Source organism: Nycticebus coucang, chromosome 3 (genome assembly GCF_027406575.1).
Source record: "Nycticebus coucang isolate mNycCou1 chromosome 3, mNycCou1.pri, whole genome shotgun sequence".
NCBI classification, from domain to species: domain Eukaryota; kingdom Metazoa; phylum Chordata; class Mammalia; order Primates; family Lorisidae; genus Nycticebus; species Nycticebus coucang.
The window spans coordinates 67579255-67596456 of NC_069782.1; the positions used below are offsets into that span (position 1 = coordinate 67579255).

The window sequence follows — 17202 nt, forward strand, 5'->3', positions numbered from 1 at the left end:
TCCCAGAGCCAGTCTGGCAGTCCTGGGTGTCTGCGTCCATGGCTGGGACACGTGCACAAACACACAGATTCCTATATATTTTTAATTCTGCAGCCATACTTTGATTAGAGAGCCAATGTGTTGTGTATGACCTCAGGGACCTCATTATTTTTCTAACTCAAATAAATACGGCGTTCAGAAAGCAGGGAGGGTGGAGGGGAGGGGTGAGGAGGAAAAGACGCAGGAAATTCCATCTATAAAAAGAATTCAGGCCTTAATGAGCTTTTAAAACTTGCCAACCCCCCCGCCCAAACACACACATACACTGATCTATAAACAGGAGAAGCCGTGGCTGCTGGCTTTGGCTGTGGGATCTGGGTGGGGGCAGGGAGGGGCAGTGAAGGCTCTGCAGGGCAGGGGGCTGCGTGCCTATAAGATTTGGAATGAGGGAGGGGTAGTGTTCCCATTCCCTAGAATAATGGGAGTGGTCTCCAAGCTAGTCTTTTTTTTTTTTTTTTTTTTTGAGATAGAGTCTTACTCAGTGCCCTGGGGGTAGAGTGCCCTGGCATCATAGCTCACAGAAACCTCAAACTCTTGGGCTCCTTCCATCCTCTTGCCTCAGCCTCCTGAGTAGCTGGGACTACAGGCACCTACCACAATGCCTGACTTGCTTTTTCTATTTTTAATAGAGAAGGGGTCTCAGTCTTGTTCAGGCTGATCTTGAACTCTTGAACTCAAGCAATCCACCTGCCTCAGCCTCCCAGAGTGCTAGGATTACAGGTGGGAGCCACCAAACCCAGCTCTCAGTCTAGTCTTAAGGCATCGTCAACAGTCTTAAGCCCGGGTTGACTCAGGGTGTGTTAGAATGAAGAAGATGGAGAGTTTTCTGATCCCCTAGACCCACTCCAGCTGGTATGAGGAAGAACCTCATCTCATCCTAGTGAGTCTGGAAATTCTTCCCTGGAGACTCCTTCCAGGAGAGGACAGGATGAGCAAACGGGGAAACTGAGGCAGAACCCAGGATGCACACTTGGTGGCCTCCCCACACACATGAAGTCATTCTACAACCCCTTCCCTGCTAGGGCAGATGAGCAGGGACTGGGGGTGGAAGGCTGCCCCCCAAGCCACAACTAGCCTAAGGAGCCCCCTCAATGTCTGTGGTGCTGAGGTGGAGGTGAGAGTAGGTGGTGACCATGGAGCTTCTGAAAGGGCAGAGTGACCTTCAAGTCACTGCCCATGTGTATCTTTCCAACAGGATCAAAGAGGCTCCCCAGAGCAGGCAGGGAAGCCAATTTCAGGTGAAAGATGAGTTAAGTGGGCAGAAATGAGCTCAGGGCTGAGATATTTCTGCATGACAAAAATTCCAGGGAGCAGGACAGATCCAGGGGGCTAGGAGGAGAGGGAAGAGATAAGGAAAAAGATTTTGGGCACGTAAAGATGGTCCTGGTCCTCAAGTGGCAGATGGTGGAGGGATGGGGGTAGGAAGACACTGGGGGCTTCCAGACAGGTAGAGAAGGACTCTCTCTGCCCCTCAGTTTGAAATGGCAGCCCCTCTCTCTTGCTTCTCCTCTCCCACCCTGCCATAGATTTCTTTGTGACATTTCCTTGTCACTATTTTTTTTTTTTGAGACAGAGTCCCACTATGTCCCCCTTGATGGAGTGCCACAGCTCACGGCAACCTCCAACACTTGGGCTTAAGCAAATTCTCTTGCCTCAGCCTCCCAAGTAGCTGGGACTACAGGCTCCCGCCATAACGCCCGGCTATTTTTTTGTTGTAGTTGCCATTGTTGTTTAGTTGGCCCAGGCCAGCTCTGGTGTATGTGGCTGGCACCCTAACCCCTGAGGCATGGGTACCGAGCCTCCTTGTCATCCTTTAACATGATGTTTATCATCCACCTTCCCTACCAGACTGGCCACCTGCCTGCCTTGCCTCACCTAAGGACTTTCAGATAGTGTAATCAATGGTGTCCTGACAGACCAGCTGGAGGGAGGGGACCAAATTTATAGTGTTTACCAATTCCCATGCTGTAAATTCTCCCATTTGGCTAATTTTAAGCTGTCAATGTGATCTCATTGAGAGGATGAGAGGGATGTGTGAAGACGTGTCCAGATGGATGTAAGCAATAATATGCTGGTAAACCAGCTGCAGAGAGGTGATCCAATTTGTAGTGTTTGCCCATTCCCCTGGTGTAAATTCTCCCAGTTACACCATGGTTGATTTCAATCTGTGGATGTGATGTCATTGAACCCTAAGTTAGCAAGAGATGTGCACAATTGGCCCTAGTGAGACCCTCAGCTCCAGTATTCCACTGGGTGTAATCCCATGGCCCCTGGAGTTGGCCTTTTCCTCCCTCTGTCCCTCACTCCCTCTTTTTCTCTCTCTCTTTCTTTCTTCAGTCTTGTTCTATCACCCAGGGCTAGAGTACCATGGCATCATAGCTCACAGCAACCTCACACTCCTGGGCTAAAGCGATCCTCCTGCTGTAGCCTCCCAAGTAGCTGGAACTACAGGTTTGTGCCACCATACCCAGCTGATTTTTCTATTTTTTATAGAGACTTTCTTGCTCAGGCTGGTCTGGAATTCCTAGACTCAAGAGATCCTTCCACCTTAGCCCCTCAAAATGCTGAGATTACAAGCAGGAGCCACCATGCTCCCCTTTTTCCAGTTGTGGATCATGATGCAGAGAAGGGAAGAAGAGAGGTGAAGCGGGCCTTCTGGTCTTCCTTCCACAAAAGGGCCATTCCACTTGCTATGCCTGCCTAGGATGCTCTTTTCTCAGATAATAATGGAGCCTTCCCTGCCCACTCTAAGTAGACCCCATCCCTGCTGGAAAACCAAGACTTTGCCCAAATGGCTGTGTACAAACCCCTGTTCCCTGTGCAGCCAGAAGCCTACAAGCCCCCTGCAGTGTCTGCTTGAGAAGGTATAATTACTTCCATATCCCCATTTTATGAATGGGGACACTTGAGACACAGGGAGGTGAAACACTTGCCTGAAGGCACAAAGCTAGCTTGGAAGATAGTGGCTGCTGAGTCCATGTCTATGTGCTTGACCACTGGGCTTCACTCCTGCCCAACTGGATTCTCCTTCCCAGTACATAATTGGTACATTTTACTGCCTTTTGGTGGGGGGATTTATTTATTTATTTATTTTGGTGTCAGGAGTGGGATAATTTTTTTTTGAGACAGAGTCTAACTATGTCACCCTCACTACAGTGCTGTGGCATCATAGCTCACAGCCTCAAACTCTTGGGATTAAGCAATTCTCTTGCCTCAGCCTCCCAAGTAGCTAGGATTACAGGTTCCCACCACAATGCCCAGCTGTTTTTTGGTGCAGTTGTCATTGTTATTTAGTTGGCCTGGGCCAGGTTCCAACCTGCCAGGCTTGGTGTATGTGGCCGGTGCCCTACCCACTAAGCTAAGGGGGCCACCCTGTTTGTTTTTTTTTGAAGTTTTTGGCCGGGGCTGTGTTTGAACCTGCCACCTCTGGCATATGGGGCCAGTGCCCTACTCTTTTGAGCCACCGACACTGCCCCCACCTTTTTAATTGTTAGAGATTCAATGAGGGTACAAGATACCAGGTTACACTGATTGCATTTGTTAGGTAAAGTCCCTTCTATAATTGTGTCTTGTCCCCCAAAGGTGTGTCACACACCAAGACACCACCCCCTCCCTCTTTCCCTCTTTCTGCTCTTTCCGTCTCCTTTTTTTTTTTTTTTGAAGAGAGTCTCATTCTGTTGCCTAGGCTAGAGTACAGTAGTATCATCACAGCTCACTGCAGCCTCAAATTCCAGGACTAACATGGTCTTGAACTCCTGACCTCAGGCGATCCTCCCACCTTGGCCTCCCGGAGTGTTAGAGTTACAGGCATAAATCACTGTGCCTGGCCCTTTTGGATTTTTAAAATTCATATTGTTGGGCTCAGAAAACAGTGCTCCAAGATGAGCATCTCAGAAGCAAAAGTTTTTCTCTGACCTTCTCCCACACGCCTGCCTGCCTCTCAGTCCTGTTCTCCCCTGAGGCTAGTCCTTGAAACTAGAGTCCATTTGCCCCAAGGTGGTTCATGAAAGCCAGAACCCCTTTCCCTGAAAGCCAACCATGAAATTTAAAACTTTGCTATGTAAAAATTTGTCATAAAGAAATCATCTGACAGCTGGTCCCTGTGGGTCATGCCTATAATCTTAGCACTCTGGGAGGCTGAGGCAGGAGGGTCTCTTGAGCTTAGGAGTTCAAGACCAGCCTGAGCAAAAGCAAGACCTTGCCTCTACTAAAGATAGAAAAACCAGCTGGGACCTGTGGTGGGTGCCTGTAGTCCCAGCTACAGGGAGGCTGAGGCAAGAGGATCTCTTATGAAAAAATGCTCATCATCCTTAATCATCAGAGAAATGTAAATCAAAACCACTTTGAGATATCATCTAACTCCAGTAAGATTAGCCCACATCACAAAATCCCAAAACTATAGATGTTGGTGTAGATACAGAGAGAAGGGAACACTTCTACACTGCTGGTGGGAATGCAAGCTAATACGACCTTTTTGGAAAGAAGTTTGGAGAACACTCAAGGAACTAAAAGTAGACATAACGTTCGATCCCGCAATTTCTCTACAAGGTATATACCCAGATGATCAAAAATCATTTTGCAACAAATACATTTGCACCAGAATGTTTATTGCAGCCCAATTCATAATAGCCAAGACATGGAAACAGCCCAAGTGCCCACTGACCCATGAATGGATTAACAAATTGTGGTCTACGTACACCATGGAATACTATGCAGCCATAAAAAAGATGGAGACTTCACATCTTTTATGTTTACCTGGGTGGAGCTGGAACATATTATTCTTAGTAAAGTACCCCAAGAATGGTGAAAAAAAGTATCCAATGTTCTCAATTCTACTATGAAATCAATATATAACCACCTACACACTCATATGAATGGCAAAACAACTATAGTCCAGAAAGTAGAAGGGAAGAGGAGAGAGAGGGGAGGGGGGATATAGAAGGAGGGAGGTTATTTGGGGGGACCTCACCTAATGTGCATGACGCAATGGTACATTTCAAAACTATTAAGAAATGAGTATAATTGTGATGGATTGATAGATGTGTTACTAAGTTTAATGTAAGCATTTCACATTGTATATTGAAACAGTACCCTGAACCCCATAAATGCATCAATGTAAAAAAAAATCTGAAAACCCTAAGAAAAAATTCAGGGATACATAAAAGCATGAAATGAAAAGGTTAAAATAAAATAGGAATATTCATCATCAACAACAAAAAATTCATGAATTGTTTTGTCTTGAACAGCTTATTCCTCAATTTCCTTCTTTCTTTCTTTTTATTTGGGGGGGGAGGGTTGGGGTCTATGCTGGGTCATTATAGGAAATCTTGGGCTCAAGGGATCCTTCTGTCTCAGCCTCCTGAGTAGCTGAGACTAATACAGGTGTGAGTCACCACACCAGCATTTCTCAATTTTTTAGAAATCAAAGATAGGGCGGTCCCTGTGGCTCAAAGGGGTAGGGTGCTGGTCCATATGCCGGAGGTGGCTGGTTCAAACCCAGCCCTGGTCAAAAACTTCAAAAAAAAAAAAAAAGAAAGAAAGAAATCAAAGATAAAAATTTTTCATTAAAAAAAAAGAGGATCTCTTGAGCCCAAGAGTTTGAGGTTGCTGTGAGCTGTGATGCCAGAGCACTCTACCAAGGGTGACAAAGTGAGACTCTGTTTCAAAATAAAAATAATAATAATAACAAATAAATAATAACAGGAAAAAATTCTTTTTAAATACTATGTGGTGGCCCACAACCCTATCACTCTGGGAGGCTGAGACAGGTGAATTGCTTGAGTTCAGGAAATTGAGACCAGCCTGAGCAAGAGTGAAGCCCTGTCTCTAAAAAAAATTAATTAATCAAAAAATTTTTTAAATGAGCCAGGTGTGGTGGTACACACCTGTAATCACAACTACTAGGGTGGCTGAGGCAGAATTGCTTGAGCCCAGAAGCTTGAGATTGCAGTGAGGTATGATTGTGCCAGAGTACTCCAGGCTGGGGAGCAGAGGGAGATCCTAGCTGTAAAATTAAATAAAATGAACAATTTTCCATGCATCTTGGGATCTTCATTCTGAAGGCTCCCTATATACATGTTAAATAAATTTCTATGCCTTTCCTTCAATAAATCAACCTGCCTCATGTCAGTGATTTTCAGCAAACCGTTGGGAAGACAAGAACCTTGGTCCCTATGATATATAACAGATGCACACATTTTCTGAGTACATGTGATATTTTAATACATTCATATTCATGTCATGCATAGAGATCAAACAAGGTAATCAGATATCCATCACCTTAAAGACATATTTAACTTTTCTAACTTTTTTTTTTTTGAGATGGAGTCTTACTCTGTTGCCCTAGGCTAGAGTGCTATGGCATCAGCCCAGCTCACAGTAATCTCAGACTGTGAGATTCCTGGGCTAATGTGATCCTCCTGCCTCAGCCTCCTGAGTAGCTGGGACTGCAGGCACCTGCCACAATGCCCAGCTACATATTTGTCTTTTCTTTATGCTAGGAACATTCAAATTATTTTCTTCTAGCTATTTTGAAATGTATAAAAATAGATTACTGTTGGAGTCATCCGTGTGTAGCTGTGGTGCTGCGTGCGAGTCTGATATCCCCGACCCACCTGATTACTAGTACTTATAGCCCTATTTCTTCAAGATGCCTGAAGAAGTGCACCATGGAGAGGAGGAGATGGAGACTTTTGCCTTTCAGGCAGAAATTGCCCAGCTTATGTCACTCATCATCAATACTTTCTATTCCAACAAGGAAATCTTCCTTCGAGATTGATCTCTAATGCTTCTGATGCCTTGGACAAGATTCGTTACGAGAGCCTAACAGATCCTTCCAAGTTAGACAGTGGTAAAGAGTTAAAAATTGACTGTGGAGAAAAGGGAACACTTCTACACTGCTGGTGGGAATGCAAATTAATACATTCCTTTTGGAAAGATGTTTGGAGAACACTTAGAGATCTAAAAATAGATCTGCCATTCAATCCTATAATTCCTCTACTAAGCATATACCCAGAAGACCAGAAATCACATCATAACAAAGATATTTGTACCAGAATGTTTATTGCAGCCCTATTCATAATTGCTAAGTCATGGAAAAAGCCCAAGTGCCCTTCAATCCACGAATGGATTAATAAATTGTGGTATATGTACACCATGGAATATTATGCAGCCTTAAAGAAAGATGGAGACTTTACCTCTTTCATGTTTACATGGATGGAGCTGGAACATATTCTTCTTAGTAAAGTATCTCAAGAATGGAAGAAAAAGTACCCAATGTACTCAGCCCTACTATGAAACTAATTTAGAGTTTTCACATGAAAGCTATAACCCAGTTACAACCTAAGAATAGGGGGAAGGGGGAAAGGGAGGGGAGGAAGGGGGGAGGATGGGCGGAGGGAAGGAGATTGGTGGGAATACACCTGTGGTGCATCTTACAAGGGTACATGTGAAACTTAGTAAATGTAGAATATAAATGTCTTAGCACAATAACTAAGAAAATTCCAGGAAGGCTATGTTAACCAGTGTGATGAAAATGTGTCAAACGGTCTATGAAACCAGGGTATGGTGCCCCATGATCGCATTAATGTGCACAGCTATGATTTAATAAAAAAAAAAATTGACATCATCCCTACAGGAATGAACTCTGACCTTGGTGGACACAGGCATTGGTATGACCAAGGCTGATCTCATAAATAATTTGGGAACCATTGCCAAGTCTGGTACTAAAGCATTTATGGAGGCTCTTCAGGCTGGTGCAGATATCTCCATGATTGGGCAGTTTGGTGTTGGCTTTTATTCTGCCTACCTGGTGGCAGAGAAAGTGGTTGTGATCACAAAACACAACGACCATGAACAGTATGCCTGGGAATCTTCTGCTGGGGGTTTCTTCCCTGTGCGTGCTCATCATGGTGAGCCCATTGGCGGGGGCACCAAAGTGATCCTCCACCTTAAAGAAGACAAGACAGAGTATTTAGAAGAGAGGCAGGTCAAAGAAGTAGTGAAGAAGCAGTCCCAGTTCATAGGCTATCCCATCACCCTTTATTTGGAGAAGGAACGAGAGAAAGAAATCAGCGACGATGAGGCAGAAGAAGAGAAAGGTGAGAAAGAAGAAGAAGATAAAGACGATGAAGAGAAACCCAAGATCGAAGATGTGGGCTCAGATGAGGAGGATGACAGCAGTAAGGATGAGAAAAAGAAAACCAAGAAGATTAAGGAAAAATACATTGATCGGGAAGAATTAAACAAAACCAAGCCCATTTGGACCAGAATCCCTGATGACATCACCCAGGAGGAGGATGGAGAATTCTACAAGAGCCTCACCAATGATGGGGAAGACTACTTGGCAGTCAAGCACTTTTCTGTAGAAGGTCAGTTGGAATTCAGGGCATTGCTTTTCATCCCTTGTCGGGCTCCCTTTGACCGCTTTGAGAGCAAAAAGAAAAAGAACAGGGGTGGCGCCTGTGGCTCAAGGAGTAGGGCGCTGGTCCCATATGCTGGAGGTGGCGGGTTCAAACCCAGCGCTGGCCAAAAACCACAAAATAAATAAATAAATAAAACACAAAAGATTTAAAAAGAAAGAAAAAGAACATTAAACTATATGTCCATCACGTGTTTATCATGGACAGCTGTGATGAGTTGATACCAGAGAATCTCAACTTTATCTGTGGTGTGGTTGACTCTGAAGATCTGCCCCTGAACATCTCCCGAGAAATGCTTCGGCAGAGCAAAATCTTGAAAGTGATTCGCAAAAACATTGTTAAGAAGTGCCTTGAGCTCTTTTCTGAGTTGGCAGAAGACAAAGAGAACTGTAAAAAATTCTATGAGGCATTCTCTAAAAATTTGAAGCTTGAAATACATGAGGACTCCACTAACAGGCAACATCTGTCTGAGCTGCTGCACTATCATACGTCCCAGTCTGGAGGTGAGATGACTTCTCTGTTAGAGTATGTCCCTCGCATGAAGGAAACACAGAAGTCCATCTATTACATCACTGGTGCGAGCAAAGAGCAGGTGGCCGACTCTGCATTTGTGGAGCGAGTGCGGAAGTGGGGCTTTGAGGTGATATATATGACTGAGCCCATTGATAAGTACTGCGTGCAGCAGCTCCAGGAGTTTGATGGGAAGAGCCTGGTCTCAGTTACCAGGGAGGACCTGGAGCTACCCAAGGATGAGGAAGAGAAGAAGAAAATGGAAGAGAACAAGGCAAAGTTTGAGAACCTCTGCAAGCTCATGAAAGAAATCTGGGGTAAGAAAGTCGAGAAGGTAATGATCTCCAATAGGCTTGTGTCTTCACCCTGCTGCATCGTCACCAGTACCTATGGCTGGACAGCCAACATGGAGCGGATCATGAAAGCCCAGGTGCTTCGGGACAACTCCACAATGGGCTATATGATGGCCAAAAAACACCTGGAGATAAACCCTGACCACCCCATTGTGGAGACGCTGCGGGAGGAGGCTGAGGCGGACAAAAATGACAAGGCTGTCAAGGACCTGGTGGTGCTGCTGTTTGAAACTGCACTGCTCTCCTCTGGCTTCTCCCCTGAGGATCCCCAGACCCACTCCAACCGCATCTGTCGCATGATCAGGCTAGGCCTAGGCATTGATGAAGATGAAGTGACAGCAGAGGAACCCAGTACTGCTGTTCCCGATGAAATCCTACCCCTTGCGAGATGAGGCTGCATCTCGCATGGAAGAAGTAGATTAGGAGTTTATACTTAGAAACCTTTTGCCTCTGTATAGTGTTACCCACGGTTCCCACAGCCTTTGTGGCCATGTCCCACTTGGCTTCCTCTGCTGATGTCTAGTTTTTTCTTTAATTGACTGTCCTTGGGTGTAAGGCAGGAAACTAAGGGCTCAAGCCCTATTCCCGCCTGAGTTTGACCAAGTGGATGTTGTGTATTGTTTTTTTATTTTGGAATTAAAGTATGCAGAATAAAAGAAAAATAGATTACTGTTAGCCGGGTGTTGTGGCAGGCACCTGTACTCTCAGTGACTGGGAGACTGAGGCAAGAGAATCACTTAAGCCCAAAAGTTTGAGGTTGCTATGAGCTGGCACACCACAGCACTCTACCAAGGGTGACTTAGTGAGACTCTGTCTCAAAAAAAAAAAAAAAAAATAGATTACTGTCAACTATAGTCTCACCCTATGTACCTATTGTACACTAGGTCTTGTGTGCTAAAGAGCAGTGTGCCATACCTCTGTTGTCTTTACATGGCCAGGTCACTTTCTCTCCCTGGGCCTCAGTTTTCCCTACTATAAAATGGGTATATATTAGTGCCTGACTCTGACATGGTGTTGTGAGGCTTCTCATAGAAAATATGTGGCTCCTGTACCTCCAGAACAGCGTTTCATGACCTGGGCACCACTGACATTTGTGGCTGGGTCATTATGTATTTTGTGGTCCTGTCTTGTCTATGGGGGAGTGGTATTTAGCAGAATCCCAAGTCGTAACAATCAAAAATGTTTCCAGACCACATGGATGCAGCCAACTACACAGGGAGAGGGAGAAAAGAGAGTATGAATGGCCCCACCTCTCTCCTCCCACCTTTTGACCTTCCAGCAGGCTCTCCATTGGCCGAACCCATTGATGGTTCTTTGCTTAGAGACAGGGTCTAGGCTGGAGTGCATTGGCATCATCGTAGCTCACTAAAGGCTTGAACTCCTGGGTTCAAAAGATCCTCCTGCCTCAGTCTCCCAAGCAGCTGAGATTACAGGTTTATTCCACAATGCTTGGCTAATATTTCTATTTTTATGTAGAGATGTTGTCTTGCTATGTTGCCTTGGCTGTTCTCAAACTTCTAGCCTTGAGCAATCCTCCCACCTTGGCTTCCCAGACTGCTGGGATTACATGCAGGAGCCACCATGTCTAGCCTGTTGATAGGTTCTTACATGTCAGCCTCCTAGGCATGGAGCAGTGTGAAATAATATTAAGGGTGGACCATGCCTCCTCTGCCTGCACAGCCTTCGGACTTCCATCCTTGTCTGAAAACTGTCCCCATCACATCTTGGCCTCATTCCACTCTGTTGTTCACAGGCATTTCCCTCAGTGAATCTCTTGTACTTCCAACTTCATCTTGGCATCTGGTTCTCAGAAGACCCAAAGAAGTGAGACAAGGAGCATGTCTTAGCCATCTTGGGCTGTATATTAGTCAAAGTTCACCAGAGAACCAGAACCAACAGGAGAGATACAGATATAGGGAGATTTATTATGAGGGACTGGCTCATGTATAAATGGAGGCTGAGAAGTCCCACAGTCTGCCATATGCAAGCTGGAGTCCCAGGAAATCTGGTGCTGTAATTCCAGTCCAATCCCAAAGGCCTGAGAACCAGGGAAACAAATCTAAGATCCAAGTCTAAGTCCAAAGTCCAAATAGGATCCCCAATGTCTGAGGGCAGGAGAAGCTGGATTTCCCAGCTGTAGCAGAGACAAAAAATTCAACCTTCCTCTGCTTTTGGATTCTATCCAGGCCCCAATGAACTGGATAATGCTTTCACCACATTGGGGAGTATGTATCTTCTTTATTCAGTCTACTAATTCAAATGCTAGTCTCTTCCAGAAAAGACATGCCCAGAAACAATATTTTACCAGCTATCTGAGCATCTCTCAGCCCAGTCAAGTTAACACATAGAATCAAACATCCTAGACTGCCATAAGAAAATATTGTAGTCTGAGTGGCTAAAACAACAGAAATTTATTTCTCACAGTTCTAGAGGCTGGAAGTCCAAGAGCAAGGTGCCACCAGCGTTAGTTCCTGGTGAGGATTCTCTTCCTGGCTTGCAGATGGCCGCCTTCTTGCTGTGTCTTCATATGGCCTTTCCTCTGTACGTGTGAGAAGAGAGAGAGAGAGAGAGAGAGAGAGAGAGAGGAGAGAGAGAGAGAGAGATCTAGGACATCCAACTTCTCCTGCGTCTTCCTCTTCTTCTTCTTTTTTTTTTTTTTTTGAGACACTCTGTCTGCCTTGGTAGAGTGCTGTGGTGTCACAGCTCACAGCAACCTCCACCTCCTGGGCTTAAGCGATTCTCTTGCCTCAGACTCCCAGGTAGCTGGGAATACAGGTGCCCGCCACAACACCCGGCTATTTTTTTGTTGCAGTTGTCATTGTTGCTTTAACTGGCTGGGACCGGTTTGAACCCACCAGCCTCAGTGTATGTGGCCAGCACTCTACCTACTGAGCTACAGGCACTGCCCCTCTTCCTATTTTTATAAAGACACGAGTCCTACTGGATTATGGTCCACTCAAGTGAGCTAATATAACTTTAATTACCTCCTTAAAGGCCCTATGTCCAAGTCACATTGGGAGTTAGGGCTTTAACATATGAATTAGGGGGCACAATTCATCCATAATAGGATGGATGAAGAAATATCCAGCACACAGCTAGACTGTGAGTTAGCTCCCCAGGTATATATGATGCTGGGCATGCAGGCCCTTCATGATTATAGCTAGGTCCCTCCATTAACATAGAGATCATGTGCGGGGGGGGGGGCTGGAGTGGGGTGTGCCGGGTCCTATGCAGTGGCTATACATCTATAACTGGAATAAGGTGGAATGCCTGTGAGAAGCCCTTCAAAAATGTGATTCATGCAGGATAGTGTCCCCCAGAGATGATGTCACACACCCCCCATGTGTGTTCCCAGATCCTGCCCATCAAGGTCGTCCAGAGATAGCTGTACCAGGAGCAAGGGAGCCCCAGTGGATAGGGCTCCAGCCCAGTTCTCTAGCTTTCCAACTTCAGGTTTAGTAGACATGAGTGAGTGCTTTCTGGTTCCATATTTGGACAGGAGGCCGCTGTCCTGCCCTGAAAAATTCTTGAGATGCTAGGAAGATGTGGAAACCATGAGAATTTGCTGGAGGGAGGGAAGGGGCAGAAATAAAATGCATACAGCTCAGTTCAAATGAGAGGGAGACAATTAGGATGTCAATCCACAAAGTCTGACTGCAAAATCTGAAGCTTATAACCAAGCCCCACACAGGTGAGCATAGTAGGTATATCTTTATTTTTTTTTGAGACAGAGTATCACTTTGTTGCTCTTGGTAAAGTGCTATGGCATCATAGCTCACAGCAACCTCCAACTCTTGGGCTCAAGCAATTCTCTTGCCTCAACTTCCTAAGTAGCTGGGACTACAGGCACCTGCCACACACCTGGCTATTTTTAGAGACAGGGTCTCAATCTTGCTCAGGCTAATCTCAAACTAGTGAGCACACCTGCCTTGGCTGCCCAGCGTGCTAGAATTACAGTTGTGAGCTGCGACACCTGGCCAATAGGTATATCTTTAAATCCAGTGAGACCTCATTTTTTGTCCAGGAGTGTTCTAAGACTGACAGGAAAACAATAAACAAAATAGACAAAGTCCTCTGCCCTTACACAGTGGACATTCCAGGAGGAGAGGTGGCAATTACTCTGTTAAATAAAATAGGTAATAAATAGGTTTTTTTAAAAAAGGAAAATAAAACTAATAAGGGGAATAGGCAGTGATGGAGGAGGGGGTTGCGATTTTAATTGGGTGGCCAAGGAAGACCTCACTGAGAAGGTGACTTTTGAGCAAAGAGCTGAAAAAGTTGCAGTGGTCAGCTAATGCTGCATAACAAATTATCCCCATTCCAAAATCTAGCAGCTTAAATCAACAACATGGATTATCTCACTGTGTCTGTGAGTCAGGAATATGGGTGCAGCTTAGGGCCTCTCACAACGCTGTACTCAGGACATCTGCTGGGTCTACATTCATCTCAAGGTTGGACTGGGATCTTCTTCCAAGCTCACATGCATAGCTGTTGGCAGAATTCAATTCTTCCCTGGCTGTTGGCTGAAGACCACTCCCAGTTCCTTGCCATGTGGGCATCTTCTTAGAGCGTCTCGGAATATGGCCACTGATTTCATCAGAGAAAGTGAGACTGCTAGCAAAAGCAAGATGGAAGTCATAGTTAGGGTTTGTTTGTTTTTAAGAAACAGGGGCACTCTCTGTCACCCAAGTTGGAGTATAGTAGGGCAATGATCATAATTCACTGCAACCTCAAACTCCTGGGCTTGAGTGATCCTCTTACCTTAGCCTCCCAAGTATTGGGACAACAGGCACACACCTGTAATTTTTAAAGATGTAGCTAAAGTTTAAAACTTGTTTTTAAGAGACAGGGTCTTGCTTTGCTGCTCAGGCTGGTCTCAAACTCCTGGCCTCAAGCAATCCTCCCATTTCAGCCTCTCAAAGCTCTGGGTTTACAGGTGTGAGTCACTGTACTCAGCCAATAATGGGCTATTGATACTATTTTATTTATGTTTGTATGTATATAAATATTTTACAAAATAAAAAAGGAAGCATTAAAGACAAAACATATATCTGGTTTCTGAGGAAAGGAAGAACTTTGGGGCACAGAGGAGAAACAGTTGTTGAGGAGGAGGTGACTCCAGTGATCTGAGCCACACCCACCTCTGGACATGCGAGGCCTAGAAGAAACCCCACAGCCTCCACCCTTTAGGGGAGAGGAAGCCTCGCCCTCCGCCCCTAATACCAAGTGTTACCAAGAAGTGGACCAACCAGAACTCTCATCTACTGCTGGATGGTGTGTGAAATGGTACAACCACTTTTAACAGTTGGCCAGTTTTTCGAATAAAGCTATATACACTTGCTATTGAGCCCAGAAATTCCATTGGTAGGGACTTACCCAAGAGAAATGAAAAAAAAAAAAAAAATACATCCACACAAAGACTTGTTGGCAAATATTCATAGCAGCTTTATTTGTTATGGTTAAAAGAAATTGGCAACAACCAAATTGTCCACTAACAAAAGACCAGATAAACAAACCAATTAAGGTCCATGCATACCCCAAACACTCCTCAGTAACAAAAAAGAAAAAACTACCAATTCCTGCAACATGGATAAATCTCAGGATGCATGACGCTGAGTAGAAAAAGCCAAACAAAAGAGACCATATGTTTGATTCTATTTGTCTGAAATTCTCCAAAAGACTAAACTAAACTAGAATGATAGAAATCAGAATAGTGGCCCCACAGCAGTGACCCACTCCTCTAATCCCAGTACTTTGAGAGGCCAACGCAGGGGTTTTCTTGAAGTCAGGAGTTTGAGATCAGCCTGGGGAACACAGCAAGACCCCATCTCTCAAAAAAATTAAAAAGTTATCTGGGTGTGGTGGCTCACACCTGTAATCTTTGGAAGGCCCAGGCAGGAGGATTGTTTGAGGCCAAGAGTTGCAGAACAGCCTGGGCAATGCAGAGACACCCTGACTCTACAAAAAAATAGAAAAATTAGCTGAGTGCAAGGATGTGTGCCTGTAGTCCCAGGTACTCTGGAGTCTGAGGTAGGAGGGTCACACCAGCCTAGGCAGCAGTGAGCTATGAGGGTGTCATCACATTCCATCCCTGGTGACAGAGAAAGAGTGAGACCCCATGGTGGAGGGTGGGGAGAAAGAGAAAGAGAGGGAGAACCAGAACATGAGAAGGCGAGTGCCACTTCTGGGCCTTTTGAGTGGAAATGTTCAAGTATGGCAGGCAGCGAGCGGATGCAAATTATTCCTCAATAAAGTTCCCAGGAAAGTAAGCTGAGGTGAGGTGAGTGTTGACTGGATTCTGAACTCGGTTCGGAGGCCGAATCTTTGGGCCTTGCTAGTGGGTGACATGTGAGATCCAGAAGAAAACCCACGGCCTCCCCACTTTAGAGGAGGGGGAGCCTCGCCCTCCGCCCCCGCCGGGACGCGCGGTGGACCTAAAAGCTTCCCCACCGCAGCCCGTGCGGTCGATAGCAGACACCCCGGCTCCGTCCCTGCTTGCCGGGCAGGCCTGCCCCTTTCCGCCAGTCCAGCCCCGGGGAGGTGACGCAGGCCGGGTGGAGCGTCCTTCTCAACAGCCTTACTAGCCTGGCTCTAGTCGCCCTCTCCGCACGCCCTCCTCTTTTATGCCCAAGGTCCCAGCCGCTCGGAGTCCCCTTGTCCAGGAGGGTGGAGAGGGGCATCTAGGCAGCCGTGTCCCCGAGGCTGGACTGTCGTGGGCCTGTCTGAGCCCACATTTCCTCCATTCAAGAGGAACCGGAACCGGCGTATTGGCGTGCACCTGTAGGCCCAGCTACCTGGAAGGCCGTGGCAAGAGGATCGCTTGAGTGACAGAGAGAGACTTTGTCTCAAAAAGTAAAATATAAGACTGGGGCGTTAGCTCACACCTGTAATCCTAACACTTTGGGAGGTCAAGGCAGGAGGATCATTTGAGATCAAGAGTTTCGGAGCAGCCTGAGCAAGATGGAGACCTGGTGTCACAAAAAAAAAAGAAAGTAAGAAAAGAAAAAGAAAAAGAAAGAAGGAAAAGAAGGAAGGAAGGAAGGAATGGAGGGAGGGAAGAAGGAAAGAAGGAAAATTAGCTGGATGTGGTGGCATCCCAGCTACTGGGAGACTGAGGTAGGAGGTTGGATTGAGTCCAGGAGTTTGAGGCTGTGTGAGCTACGATGACATCATGTACTATAGCTTAGGCAAGAGTGAGACCCTGTTTCAAAAATAATAGTAAATAAAATAAAATAAAAACAAAAGATCCTTTTGCTTCCTGCATTAAGATAAAAGAGGAAAAGGCAGGGAAAATATATTTAAAATGAGGCGGATGGTGGATGGCACACCTCCTGGGATAGAGGCACAATTACAGCATGCACTTAACCTAACAAATGCAAACAGTGTAACCTAATCATCTGTACCCTCATATTAATTTGAAATTTTAAAAAACTAAGTATAAAAAGCGAGGTGGATGGCTGGCTGGAAAGCTGAAGAAATACACCCAAATAGTAAGTGTAGATCCCATGGGTTAGATGTTCATTGCCCAGTTCTTTCAACTTTTGTATACAGTTGGCCATATTTATGAGAAAATGTAGAATGGATCATATTGGTTTCCTGAGGCTGCTGTAACAAAGTGTCACAAAGTGGGCAGCTTAAAAACAAGGTGCCCGAGACCTCCCATTTGATCCTGCAATCCCATTACTGGGCATCTACCCAGAAGGAAAGAAATCCTTTTATCATAAGGACACTTGTACTAGATTGTTTCTTGCAGCTCAATTTACAATCGCCAAAATGTGGAAACAGCCTAAATGCCCACCAACCCAGGAATGGATTAACAAGCTGCGGTATATGTACACCATGGACTACTATTCAGCCATTAAAAGAAATGGAGACTTTAC

At 45.5% G+C, this 17202-nt stretch overlaps 1 pseudogene across 1 annotated transcript; it reads left to right on the forward strand.

The window, feature by feature from the left end:
• Window positions 1–6660: 6660 nt before the first annotated feature.
• LOC128582576 (heat shock protein HSP 90-beta-like) lies at window positions 6661–9745 on the forward strand (annotated as a pseudogene). The gene is made up of 3 exons (XR_008379071.1): window positions 6661–6910; window positions 7800–8492; window positions 8606–9745. The product of XR_008379071.1 is annotated as a heat shock protein HSP 90-beta-like (transcript).
• The last annotated feature ends 7457 nt before the right edge of the window (window positions 9746–17202 follow it).